The sequence below is a fragment of the Adiantum capillus-veneris genome, chromosome 8, assembly GCF_014529385.1.
Source record: "Adiantum capillus-veneris isolate H3 chromosome 8, ASM1452938v2, whole genome shotgun sequence".
NCBI lineage: Eukaryota > Viridiplantae > Streptophyta > Polypodiopsida > Polypodiales > Pteridaceae > Adiantum > Adiantum capillus-veneris.
The window spans coordinates 131,689,408-131,703,334 of NC_140938.1; the positions used below are offsets into that span (position 1 = coordinate 131,689,408).

The 13,927-nt window shown below is 39.8% G+C and overlaps 2 pseudogenes; both read left to right on the top strand.

Moving 5' to 3' along the window:
* The first annotated feature begins 6,331 nt into the window (after window positions 1–6,331).
* LOC147452972 (uncharacterized) lies at window positions 6,332–7,695 on the top strand (annotated as a pseudogene).
* Window positions 7,696–8,789: 1,094 nt separating this feature from the next.
* On the top strand, window positions 8,790–9,802 carry LOC147452973 (uncharacterized; annotated as a pseudogene).
* Window positions 9,803–13,927: the final 4,125 nt, after the last annotated feature.

The following is a 13,927-nucleotide window of genomic DNA, read 5'->3' on the forward strand; positions in this document are numbered from 1 at the left end:
TTGTTAGAAGCATATGTTTTTGCATAAATGTGGCCTTCATGTCGTTAACCCGGACGTACGAACGTCATATAATTTATATGTGTATGTGTAATTAATTTTTTAATTATTAAGTGTATGAAATACTTGGTCGGTAACGCGGCTGTGAAGAGTATTTCATATACAAAATGTATGAATTGTTTGATTTTGTAGTTTTTAACTGTCCATTTGAAATTATATACAAGCCAATCATATTCAAAAGAATACTTTATTCATCAATTATTCCTATTTTAAATGTTCCATTTATATAAAATACTTTATTCGTCAATCATCACTATTTTAAATATTCCATTTATATAGAATACTTTATTCATCAATCATCGCTATTTTAAATGTTTCATTTATATAGAATACTTTATTTATCAACCATAACTATTTTAAATGTTCCATTTATATAAATTACATGTAAAAAATTATTTGCACATAAATTGCATGTTTAATATTCGTTTTTAATCTTTTTAAAGAACTCTCAAGCATTATCGTTAGTTTTAATGTTTCATTTACATAAATTCTCTGCAAAAAATCTAAATACATACAATTTGTATGTTAAATATTCTTTTATATCTCTTAAAGAGCATCAATTATCATCGCTTTTTGATTGCTACATTTATATAAATTCTATGTAAAAAAGTGTGTGAACACAATTTGCTAGTCCAATTTGTATACTTCCAATGTTTTAAATGTTTTTGAAGATTTTCAGTCAGTGTGTGCTTTGTTTGAATTAGTATGTACGCACGGAGAAAAATGTATTGTTTGGTGTGAATTAAGTTTTTATAAACCATTTGTTTGAACTGCATTTTACACGTGTAACAGATTGCAATTTTAAGTAAAGATTATATTCAATGTTTATCAATATTTCTATAACATTTGTTAAAGTCTTCAAGTGGTGGTTAAGAGTTTACCTGAGATAGTGTGAGAGTGTTAGTGTCATTCGCAACCATGAATTTGTGTTTGATACGTTGTTTTTGTATTGTCCAGTGCAAATATGACGCCAGATCAAAAGAAATGTATCATGCGTGCCATTCGTAAAGAATGTAATTTGGCAATCTCATAATGTGCAGCTGATCACATAAAAGCGATGTCTACATCAAAGACATCACTAGCGCTATATGGGAGAATACAGACCGCAGGTTGCGACTTGAAGGCCAATACGAGTTGTTGAGTCCAGCTGGGATACGAGAATTTGACCCCCACCACAAGGTCAGGACAGTGTTGGGCAATATGAAACTATGTTGCAGAGACTTAAAGGAAGATATCCCACCTGCTTGCGACATGTCAAAATTAGAGCTATGGGATAAATTGTGGGAAGAACATAAGGTAAAGATGAAGCGTGTGAAAGCGCAGGACCAAGTAGCTTTACCCAAATGATTGAAGATAGCACAAGATGCGCAAGCAGCTTTGGGAGGTTGATCCGATGCCACCGGCACCGGCACAATCATGCGCATTGCTTTGAATGCAAAGTGCGCTCATCTTGTCGGCATCCCTCATGAAGCCTCTGTAGAAGGTATGAGGATTGGAGCAGGCTCCTTTGGTGTGTGCACATTGTACACTATCAAAGGCATCTCATTTTTTCCAGACCACATTTCATATGTGGGAAAATGTTACAAGGGAGGGAGTGAGGCGAAATTTTACAGCTTTCAGAGAGAGCAAGGAATGCAAACGCTTCACCCCTCCATTGTAAGGTGCACTAGGTTTACTACAGAAGCTCCTTGGATCACGATATTCCCATACTACAATGGGGGTACCGTGGGCGACATGATGTGCCGCTTACCGTTCGCTTACGGATTGTTCAGACGACACATGCACAGGCTACAACACGGCTGGAGGTCATTGCCTGTAGCAAACAACCCTGTAAGCGAGATAGACACAGTGTGGATCAAAGCAGTGGTCGAGCAGATGCCGGCAGTTTGTCATGCCTTAATCGACGGCGTTGCGTCTGCCCACTCGGCCGGTATAGTGCACAGTGACCTGCACCCGTTCAACATAATGTTGGACTTTACTCGCACTAATAAACCCTGCATCGGTATCATTGATTGGGGTATGATGTTGAGAACACCTCCTAAGCGCATAGAAAATAATTATGTGTCTCCAAGCGCACAGTCGAATGAAGCAGTTTTGAATGCACAAAGAGCAGGGAACGTCGAGATAGCTAAGCGACCGTGGATTGCTCCCGAACTATACGATCCACGGTGCACAAATGCATACACAAAAGCTAGCAACATTTATGCATTGGGCTACCTGTTCGACATGCTGACAGATTTTTGGAGTGCAACCATAAAATTTTATTTTCTAGACGAAGTTTTTCACCACCCTTACGAAGATGTTATAAGGGCTATTCAAATTAAAGTAAATTGTTGGATGAAGTTAAAAGAGCGGGACCAAAGAAGGAATGCTTCTAACATGTTGATATTTTCAAAGAAAATTTAAAGACAGACCCTCACCCTGTGCAACATCCACTTGTTGAACTTGCACCATCATTTTATCCGATTTAAACAATTCTATGATATACATGTCTTGTCAACTGTATTCTTTTTTTTATTGAAGTGTATTATCTGGTTTGAAGTGGTTCACTTAATTGAGTCAGTTATCTTTAGTCAATTATCTTTAATCATTTCAAATTTGTCATTTAACTGTCAATATTCCAAATTTGCCTTGTGATTCAATTAGTCGCATTTGAAGTGGTGGTTTTTAGTGGATTCCGCGCAGTGTCCCAATGAGTGAGAATATATATTTGCCAATGATATTAAATATTTTCCACTCTGTTGACTGCATCTCTAAGAGAAAATGGCCAATCAAGAACAAGATATTGGCACCCAATCATTGCCTGATGATCAACAACAAGCGGCTGTTAATGCATTTCAATGCATGAAGTCTCTGGCACACGTGATGTCAGCACAACAAGCGACGCGTACTGCTTGTCGACTCTCAAAGTGGGCAAATCCAAACCATATGCAGTGGAAAGAGATCAATAAAGAAGTGACAAAGGACATGATCAAGACAATATGGTCATGTGAGGATGCAGAGATCAAGAAAGCTAGGTGGAAGGTTCGAAGTGCACCCATGATGGTATCAAAGATAACGCTGAGAGGATTTATTTGGAGGTTTATGGCCATCCCCTGCACAATGCAGATTGTGCGCTATATTTTGCCAAAATGTTATATGTTCACTTTGTGCAACAACAACCAGTAGACTTCTCGTCAAAGGAGACAATTGTTGCCACTCATGATTTAAGGGAGAGTTGTGTCACTTTCACTCGAGATGAGCTGGCATTGATAATGGAAGGCACCGACCTACAATTAAAGAGAGAGAGAAGGATATTTACACGACACAGTTGACAGAGAAAGATGCATAAATAACACGTCTTTCTATAGCCACACAGACACCGCAACCCTCACAAGTCCGGATGGAGAAAAGCATTCACCGCTTAAGTCAGGACGTTCAAACCCTAACACGCGAGTGAATCCAACACCTGTACAAGGGACACACATCAGCCACCTTGTCTTGCATCCGGAGTTGGTTCCCTCGTCTACTTCAGATGCATCCTCATCTTCCCAATGTCCAGTGTGCTACAAGAATTTTGATGGATGGAGTGGGTACTATACATTGACATGTGGTCACTTTTATCATTTAGTTTGTCTTATTCGTTTGATGCAAAACAATAGTCGATGTGCAATATGTTCACAAGATATTCCACAAGGAATATATATTATGTTTGTCATGGCAAACGAATATAAATTCAAGCAAGCACGCCCAGATACCCCTAGCACAATTAGAAATCTGTGAGCAAGATGCTGCTTCAGGGCAACACAATTGAGATCAACAAACTATGTAATATCGCGACAAACTATGTACTATCGAGAATATTTTGCATTGTGATTACTCAAAAAACATTTGAGTACAAGGTCTTTTACAATGGTTTTTGACATTTACTCATTCTACTCTCAAGCTATATTGAATCAGTTGAGTTGTTATCTGGTTCTAAGTCTGAGTGTTGTGGTTCTCCTTGTAATTCAACCTCCACATCTATTATCAAATTCTCTTCTATTTCGTCTACAATGCATTGAGATACACCAACATTGAAATCTTCTTCATTTTCGTTTTGACAATTATACAACCAGGTTGGCATTTCCTCCTCGTAGCCAGCACTTTTGATGTGATTCAATATCTTTTCGTTGCAATACATATACACTAATTTCTCTGCTCTGTTTGCTAATAGTCTGTTGCGAATAGTGCTGTGAACATACTTGTACATACTCCACTTTCTCTTTGAACTTGAATTTGCTGCACATTGGGCGAGTACTTTCATTGCAAGAGGACGTAAGGTAGAGTAATGCTCTCCACCATTCATCATCCACCACTTCCATGCAGGTTGCTCTTTTGCCATTACCTGTACAAAATAATTCGCAAAAGGTCCTTCTTTTAATCTAAATGCACTCATTTCTTTGATGCAATCAATTCGGTCCTGAACGTTGGAGTAGAACGTGTTGACCACGTGATAGAAATCGCCTACCACCTTTGTATTGGACATCAGATCTAAATTCCAATACTCTGGATCGAGCATGCAAGCCACGCTATGGAGTGGACTATGAGCGCTCTTCCACCTTGCATGAAAATACTTAGCCAAAATTTTCCGTTGTTTGCGAGAGAATGGTAATCGCCACTCCTTATCTACTACAGACTCTTTTAGCTCTTCAGGATTTTCAAGACTCTGTTGAACTGACCACCATGTCATCCACACTTTGCCCAAATTTGGCGCCCTTTGATCAAGATTGTGGATCGCGAACATAATGGGCATCATTAAATGGTATGCATCCATTACACTCCTCCACCAAGAAACCTTGTTTACATTGCCACATAGACATGTAATTTTATCGTTCACTGTTTCTTTCTGCTCAAGCTGCCATTCATCAAAGGCCTCGCAATTGAATGTGTCAATCACAGCACATTTATGGAGAAGTGATTCCAAGGTATAAAAGTGTGTGCAGAATCGAGTTTCAGCAGGAAGTTTCAGCATCACTGACATGCGCGTCCTATACAAATTGAGCACTCTCTCGTTTCAAGATAAATTTCACAACCCGACGTGCTGATCAATTATTGTGGCGAACCATGTGGTTTCTTTGCTAGTGTACCAATCTTTCAGCACCAAGTTCAAGCTGTGCGTATTACAACCATTGGCAAAAATGTGTGGAAAGCACTTCTTTATTAATTTAGTGGCGTTTTTACAATTCTTTGCATTGTCCATCACAACTTGTCCATCAAGATCTCAGAAATGTATTTGCCACTTTTAATTGCACCAGAACTATCAATCGCCTTTATAAACGTTTTTCCCCTTGGATAAACCAGCATTACATTGATCAATCGTCTTCTCTGAACATTTGACCAGCCATCACTCACAATCGTACATCCTGAAACTGAAATATTCCCCAAGTATTATTTTGCCAACACGCTCTTTGACTTCGATGTAACATTTGTCCAAGAAAACATTTCTTATCGTGTGATAAGAAGGAGCTGAAAATCCTGGATCAAACTCACCGTTTTTCTTCCAAGCAACCTTCCAATGATTGGTGTCTACCATGACCAAAGCACTTCCAGTAAAGAATATTGCTTTGGCGAGTGTTGTTTGTGCTTCTTCTAGAGACTGCACTCGAAAGCTTTGCTGTAATGATTTTTGACGCATTTGACAAAGTCCACCTTCATTGTGACGTTTAAAAGGAATACTGCCTAGAATTTCCTTTCCTTGCGCAGGTTGCTCTCCAAGGTTAGTTGGCGACACTACAGGATCTACGGAGTTAATATTTGACTCTAGGAACTCTTGATTCGAAGGCACAGAGCTATATATCTGTCGTCTCTTGCCACCGTTTTTGGCGAGCTCTTCTCTCAAACGCTTTGCAACTGCAGGTGCCTGAGAATGTTCACCTTTTCTACAATTATTTTTAGCGCTACCCAGAAAATGATCCCTAATACGTGGTGCACCGCCAGATTTTGTTGTGTGAAAACATTTACATTGCCACTCCATATATCGGCCGCATGTGTTGTGAGCATAATCCCACTCTTTGCCAGGAGCTTTCTTGGCCTGCCCAAAGGGCTAAGGCCATAGTGGTGGTTTGCCTTTTTTCTTAGGGAAAAATGTCACATGTGTTTTATATATAAGTGTGAAAAATAAAAAATAACGTATGTAGTTTTGAGTGGCTCTTGAGAGGATAGGTGCATTGGATTCCGTTTTTTTGAGTGGTGGACGTTGGGTGCAAGATGCAAGCTGTAAGGCTTAAAGTGGGGTTGGTGGGAGGGGCTTATAATGAGTGCAGGCATTACATTTCTTCCCTTTTTGGAGTGGAGCCTTCTTGAGATCCGTGGAGGGAGGTCTCCTTAGGGTTAGGGCTCATGAACCCTTAGTAGGGTAGGCAAGGCTCAAGGGGGCCGGCCTAAGGCGGTTCTTGGTCCTGGGTGTGTGATGTGCATGGGGTGCCTCTGCACGCTCTTGTCTTGCTCCTCTTTGTCGTCCTGTTCGCCGGCCTATAGCGCTTCTGGGCCGTGCTCCTGCTCTGTTGTCCTGCTCTGCTCCCGTAGTGTTGTCTTGGTTCGTGCATGACGCCATGGCGGCATGTCGCCCTGCTCGCCGGCCTGTGGCGGTTCTGGGCCGCGCTCCTGTTCTACTGTCCTGCTCTGCTCCTGTAGTGCTGTCCTGCTCTACTCCTGTAGTGCTGTCCTGCTTCTTGCATGGGGTTGTTGAGAACATGCTGGCTTGTGTGGCATGGTTCCTCTCGCTGGTCTATGGCGCTGTTCGGCGTGATTCAGTGCCTTGCCTCTCCGCAGTCTTGCGTTGCTATGGTTTGTCATTCTGCTCACCAATCTATGGTAGATTTGGGCCGTGCTTGTGCTCTGCTGTGCTTCTCTACGGGTGCCTCGTGTTCTTGGTTCGCTGGTCTATGGTGGATTGAGGTCGTGCCTTGGTGCTGTGTTGCTCTGTATCTCGGGGTTGTGCTGCTCTGTTTTCTCGTTCCCTTCGCCGATCTGAAGTGGCCCTTGAAGATGTGGTGCCATGCTGCTCTGTGCATTCGGGTCCCGTTGCTCTGTTAGGACGTCGCCTTCACCGATCTATGACGGATATTGGATGCCGATCTGTGTTGCTGCTGCTGTTTCCAGTTATGTTGTGCTACATTGCCGTCCTCTCCGTCGGTCTGTGGTGGATTGGGCCGTTCTATTGTGAGCCGTGATGCTCTATGCATTGGGGTTCTGCTGCTCTGTTAAGATGTCTCCTCCGCCGACCTGTGATGGATCTTGGACGTCAATCTGTTCTGCTGCTGCTGTTTCCGGTGTTGTCGTGTTGCATTGTCGTCTTCTCCGTCGGTCTGTGGTGGATCGGGGCATTCTATTGTGCAGCTTTGCTGCGGTGTGTTGCATTGCTCTGCTGTGTCGTCCCGCCTGCCGGTCTATGGCGGTTTGGTGACACATGTGCCTCGTCGCCGTCATTTTGTGTTGATTTACAGGTATGTTGCAAAGAGAATTTTTTTATTTGATTTGTTGCTTTGTATCGGTTGGCTGTTTTGTTTAACGGTTTGTTGTGTTTTGCAGGGTGGTATGGAGCCATTGATGGGATTGGATGGTTTGGGTGGCTTAATGTATGTCGAGGTCAAGCACACTTTGTTACGGGCTAAATAATTTGAAGACTATAATAGATGTAACTTTTATGGTGTCGATTAAGTTTGAAGTTGCGCAATGTTTTTGAAGTTAATTATTTCTCGAAGTTTGTCCAATTGTTGTTGATAAACTTTATGCTTTGGTTTGCTATATTTTTTTTTTGTGTTGTGTCGAGGTGCTCTTAATTAAAAACGATTGGCTCCACATTCTATGATGCAATCTTGGTCCATGATTTAATCCTATTGATGGATTATTTGGACTAGCTGAGCATGTGGTTAGGTTTTGGGGATTTGACATTGAAAATTTATGGCTATGCAGTTATCTTTTTAATGTAAAAAAATGATTCAACTTTCAATATTAAATTTGATTGTCTCAAGGTTCATTATTAATATTATAAAGTAAGAATGAAAATAAATCCGTTTTGATGTGATGATTTAGAATCATTTACTTCAATTTTTTATAAAGTTCGAACATATTTGTTTCTCTGCTTTAGATTTCTTAATTTACTTAGTTGTAGTTCTCATTTCATTTGCAGCCTTGCACTTCTCTTCTCCTCTCTCCTCTCTCCTCTCTCCTCTCTCTAATAATAGTTGAGTTTGTTTAGGATGCACCTGTCTTCTCTTCTCTCCTCTCTCTAGTAATAGTTGAGTTATTTGTAGCTTTTATTGTTATTGCAAAAGTCGAGGTAGAGTTAATTAAAAGAGCAACCCTTTCTCTCTCTCTCTCTCTCTCTCTCTCTCTCTCTCTCTCTCTCTCTCTCTCTCTCTCTCTCTCTCTCTTTATGGAGTGTATAGGTCGTGACCCAATATTATATAATGGTAGATGGTAACAAATGTAAAAATCTGCATTTACTGCTAACCTTTGAGTGGAACTTTCAAACTATCTTTCTTGAAGTACTCAAGATTATCCATCAAGTTTCACTCTTTGAGTTGTTAGTATATAAAAGCTAAAGGTATTTTGAAGGACCATCACATTTTACAAGCCTTCTATTCTGAGATCACTCTTGTTGAGAGTTTTACTTCCTCTATAGTACAGTCTTTTAAACTTTACAGCCACATCTATTATCAAAGCATAGCATCACTCTCTATACCAAGGCGCTATGGATTCAAATATGGATGGTAATATCCCTCTGCATTTCGTTTCCTCTTTTGGTGCTTAAGAGTCTTGTTGTCTTGCTTATCTTGGAAACTGTTTTGAACTTGCTCTTGATTATAGATGCTTTCACTACAAATTCAAGCAATGACTACTTTGAAACTTTAAGCTCAGCTCCTAGAACTGAAAACTTGCATGAAGTTGTGTCTGAAAGTGGGGGCCTTGGATCGTAAGTAGTTTAGTGGGTTCTCCAAACTCAGCATTTTAAAATCTTAGTCCCAAAGCCAAGTTAAAGAAATCTACAAAATCTGTTCAAAAGGCTCTTAGTATTGCAAGAGGAATGGCCACTGTGAGAGGTTAGCTTTGTTTCCAATTTCTGTGGCTTACCAATGTGTAATTGATAATAATAGTATCGTGTGCCATGTGATGTAGGGCAAACACCGCTTAGCTCTTCTGGGATTGCCACTCCCTCCGTCAATGTGAGTCGTTCGTTGGGCTTAGCATCTATTAAAGAAGAGCCAAGACCTATTGTTGATTCTTTTGAATCTCAATTGGCATTGAGTCAATCTACGCCTGAGCTTCTTATATCTGAGCTTGTTGATGCTATTAACTACCGTTATGTCTTCGTTGGCAAGGTGCTTGCAAAATATGGCACATACAAAATCCAAAAAGCAAATTACAGCAGATTTTTGAAGGCTGATCTTGTGGACAAGGTTGCACATCATACTATCACTTTTGTTGTGGCAAAAAATTATATTGAACAATTTGTCAACACATTTGTGGTGGGTGATTTTATACGTATTGAGGGCCTTGTTGTGAGGAAAAATAATCCTAGTGATGGAGGCACTTGCCAACTTGCTCTCTATGCTGATGCAACTACATCTATTGTGAAGGCTCCTTCATTCGACTTTGTGCTAACTCTCTTTCCCAAGCACAAGATTAAAGATCTTGTCTCATCATGGACTTCTTCAATTGAAGATGGTGTGCGTACTGTAGCATTTACTGTTATCAAGGTGGAGAACATGGCGAAAAGTGATGGCAATAGTGGCACTAGACTTATTGTTGTTGATGGCCTTGCTGATGTTGATAGAGCAATGGTAAGCTTCTATACACAGCTCTAAGTCTTCTTGATAGTGTTTTGACTGTTTGTTATTGCTGCAGCTTTTGTTTGTACCTTGTCGAAAGGTTGACTTTTATAACATATCCAATGAAGTCAAAGAGAATGGATTTTATGATTGTGTGGCCCACAACATAAATGTCTTCAAACAATTCTCTAACACATTGTTTGTCGTGGACTACACTATCTTGCTTCCATTGCCCTCTCAATTGAAGTTGGTTTTCAAAGATATCCGTGATAAGCAGATTGCCAATATGGGATTCGGAAAAACGGTGAGTTCTGTTTGGTAGGTTCGTTGTATTGATTGTGCATCGTGTGATTTCTTTATGTTAATTTCAGGTGTTCGGTTCTCTTGAGGTTGTTAACATCAACATCGTTGGATTGGAGTGTTTATATGGAGTTTGCAAATCTGCCCAAGTCAATTTCCAAAGCTCTAATCCTCATTGTTTTGCTTATAACAAAGTTGTTGAAATTTGGAAAGTTCTTGCTCTTCAAGCAAAGCTGGTTCCTCGTGACGGTAAAGGTATTTTCGTCACCTTGCATGGAAAGATTGTTGACCAAGTCCTTCGCCTACCCTCTTCTTTTTTGCGTTTGTATGAAACTGATCTAGTGAGTTTGAAAGCTTCCTTGGTGGGAATGAAAAGAGCTGGGCATTTCTCAATTGATGCACATGGGTATGTAACAAGCTTTAAATCTGAATAGGAAGATGATGTCTATGCTAATGTGCCTTTGCACTCCTCTAGGAAGGTTATATTTTACTGAATATCCTTTTGTATCTAGGAATTATGGCGAGATTATCTCTTGATGATAAAACTGTTTTTTGTATAAATGGCATCCAATGTTCAATCGACTCAACTTTTTGGACGACATCTCCTTCTAATCAAGATGTTTTAAGGGCATTGTTGTTTGTATGTGGTGTAGATATCTCTATCAATTCACTACATAATATTTTGTCCAAGCATATTGTTACAAAATTTCGTTCTCACGACTTGGAGATCACAAGTGTGTGGCTGAAATTGTGGAATGATGAGCGTGTGGCTTGTAATGTTGACGACAAAACTCTTGAATCTCTCGTTTGCCAACGTATGGGCACAAGAACAAATTCTCCTTTGCTTTCAATCAATTTGATCAATCTAGCTTGCCATGTCTTGGAGTTTCAATGTATATTTCATGTGTTTCAAGAACAAAATCATCAACATTCTTTCAATGCTAATCCTTGTGTTGCATCTTCTTCCTCTTCTCATGGCTTGTTGGTCTTTATTTGTCAAGGTGGATTGTTTGTTTTTCCACAATCGGCTTCCATCAAGAAGCGTAAGCGTTGCTCTTGGCCTAAAGATCTTGCCGCTAGATTGGTGGATGTTGTGAAGACTTTTCCAAATGAGACAGCATTGCATATAGCTTCTCGATTTCGAACACAAGTTTGTTCTCTTACACTTTGAAACAAATTCAAAAGAAAGTTTACTCAATATCAAAAATGCTGCATGAAGACAATGTTACACTTTGAAACAAATTCAAAAGAAAGTTTACTCAATATCAAAAATGTTGCATGAAGACAATGTTGGGCCTCAATATAATAAAAGATCTAGGAAACAAAAATATCTAGGAAATTCAAGACACTCCTGCATATGGATGTTTAAGTTGTGGTAGTCTTTTGTCCAAAAAGAGTTTGCATTGTTTGAGTGTGCTCGAAGCATCTTTTCTCCAAACCTTGATGGGATTGCAAACATTTAACTTTGCTGTAGACAAAAGAGTTTGTTTCTCCTGTAAGCAAAGCTTGAAATCTCAAAGGAAGCCGCTCCTTTGCATATATCCACATTCTCTCCTCAATGAAAGTATTGGAAGAATTGCATTGTTAAATGCAATCGAGAAACGCCTTGTATCACTTCGCATTCCTTTCACTCAAATACGAGAACTCAATTATGAGGGTCAGTTTGGGCTGCGAGGCAGTGTCGTTAATGTCATGGCAGACTTGACAAGAATTCAAGCAATCTTGCCACGTTTCAGTAATGAGCACGCTACAATCCTTGTGGAGATTAAGCGTAAACTTGAGCATGCCCATGCATACCTTAGTGGTGGTGTACGTCCCTTTTATGTGCTCCAAGCATTGAAAGATTTGATTGGCACCCCTTTATACATAGAGCACAAAGCCTCCATTAATGAAGCTTGGGTTTCTACTTTTCACATGAGTCCAGATATAGTGTTGCATGAAGAAGATGAGGTTGATGAGTTAGTGAATGAACATTCAGAAACCCTTGTCCATGGTATCTATTCTTCACAGCAAGTCATCGATCACAGTGCACATGTCCATAGCGTTGCTCCGTGTGAAGGATTTTCCCCTTTGAGTCTATTCGATGATGCCGATTGCGAGGAATTATCATTTTCAGCTTTGTTCTTTGGAAAAAGAAGAACCTATGCAAACCTTGCGAAAAAAAATTACTTGAAGGTGGCACGATGGGAGCTCAAAAACAAGGATAGATGCTTTGCGTTAGATATTGAAAATTTGTTCTTCAAAGTGATGAAGATTATCATCGGCAAGGTGCTTGGTTCTATATGGGTGCGTCTGCGCAAGGGAAAATTACAAGGCATGCAACTATGTGCAAAAGATGTTCAGAACAACACTAACATTGAGCGAATATTATCCTCCCAACTAGGATATCATGACTTTGAATCTTTGCGAACATCATCAAATTACAAGGCCAAACTCAAGCGGAATGTCTTTGCCATGATTCGACAAATAGGACATCCTACCTTTTTTGTCACTCTATCATGTGCAGAGCAAAGATGGAAGCCATTGCATGAATGTCTTATTGCGCTTAATCCACAAATCAATGAATCTAATTTCCAATCTAGTGCACACTATATCCGTGTGTTGGTTCGTGCAGATCCTATCACCATAGCTCGATACTATTTCCATAGATTCAAAGCACTTAAGAAAGAGTTGAAATGAAATTCAAAAATACTTGGCCAAATCATGGATTTTTTCTTTGTCACAGAATTTCAGCATAGGGGAAGCCAGCATGATCATGGATTAATTTGGATTGACAATTCTCCAAAGCTTGGGATTTCTGATGACAAAGAAGTGATTGCTTTTGTTGATAAATACATCTCAAGTACAAAGATGAATTAGGTGTTGACCTACAAAAAGTACAAACCGATTCCCATCAAAGAACTTGCAAAAAAAGAAAGAAGCATTGCCGTTTCGGATTTCCAAGACCGCCTACATGGCAAACAACCATCTTGCTTCCAGTTCGATCAAGTGAAGAAAGGAAATCCATGCTTCTTGCGAATAAGACATAACTCGAAAGCCAACTTGCAGCTTTGCCACACTACCTTGAATGAGTTTTGATGATTGGTTATCCTCTTTAAGCATGGATGAAGACATGTACCTTGAGACACTCTCAGTTTCGCTCTCAGAACCAACACTTTTGCTCAAAAGACAACCAAAAGATATATACACAAACAATTTCAACAAAACAATGTGCACATTGTGGGATGGAAATCTTGATATTCAGTTTATTTTCAACTCTCATGGAGCTGCTGCATACTGCACATCATATATGACAAAAACAGATTCGACCACAAGCAAAGCAATCAACAAAATCCTTGAGAAATGCAAGAAAGAGAGTCTTCCCACATTGGAGCGTCTTCAGAAAATTGGAGGTGCCTTGATCAATGCTCAAGAAATCACAGCTCAACAAGAAACGTACATTTCACTATCTCTTCCATTGCATAGCACAACTAGGTAATTTATCTTCATCAATGCAGACTATCAAACCCAAAGAACACTATTCTTAAAGAGGAAGACTTCCTTGCAAACACTTCATCCTAATGACATAGACATATTCTTTGATTATCTCGTAACAAAGTATACAAAAAGATCAGCTAGCATACGAAATCTTTGTTTGGCAGAGTATGCAAGCAAATACACTATCGCACAAGGGACACACCACAAGTGCAAGAAGCCTCAAATCATCAGATATACAAGCTTCAACAAGGATATCGACAGCGAGAGACATTACCACCAACTATGTCTGTTGTTTCTAC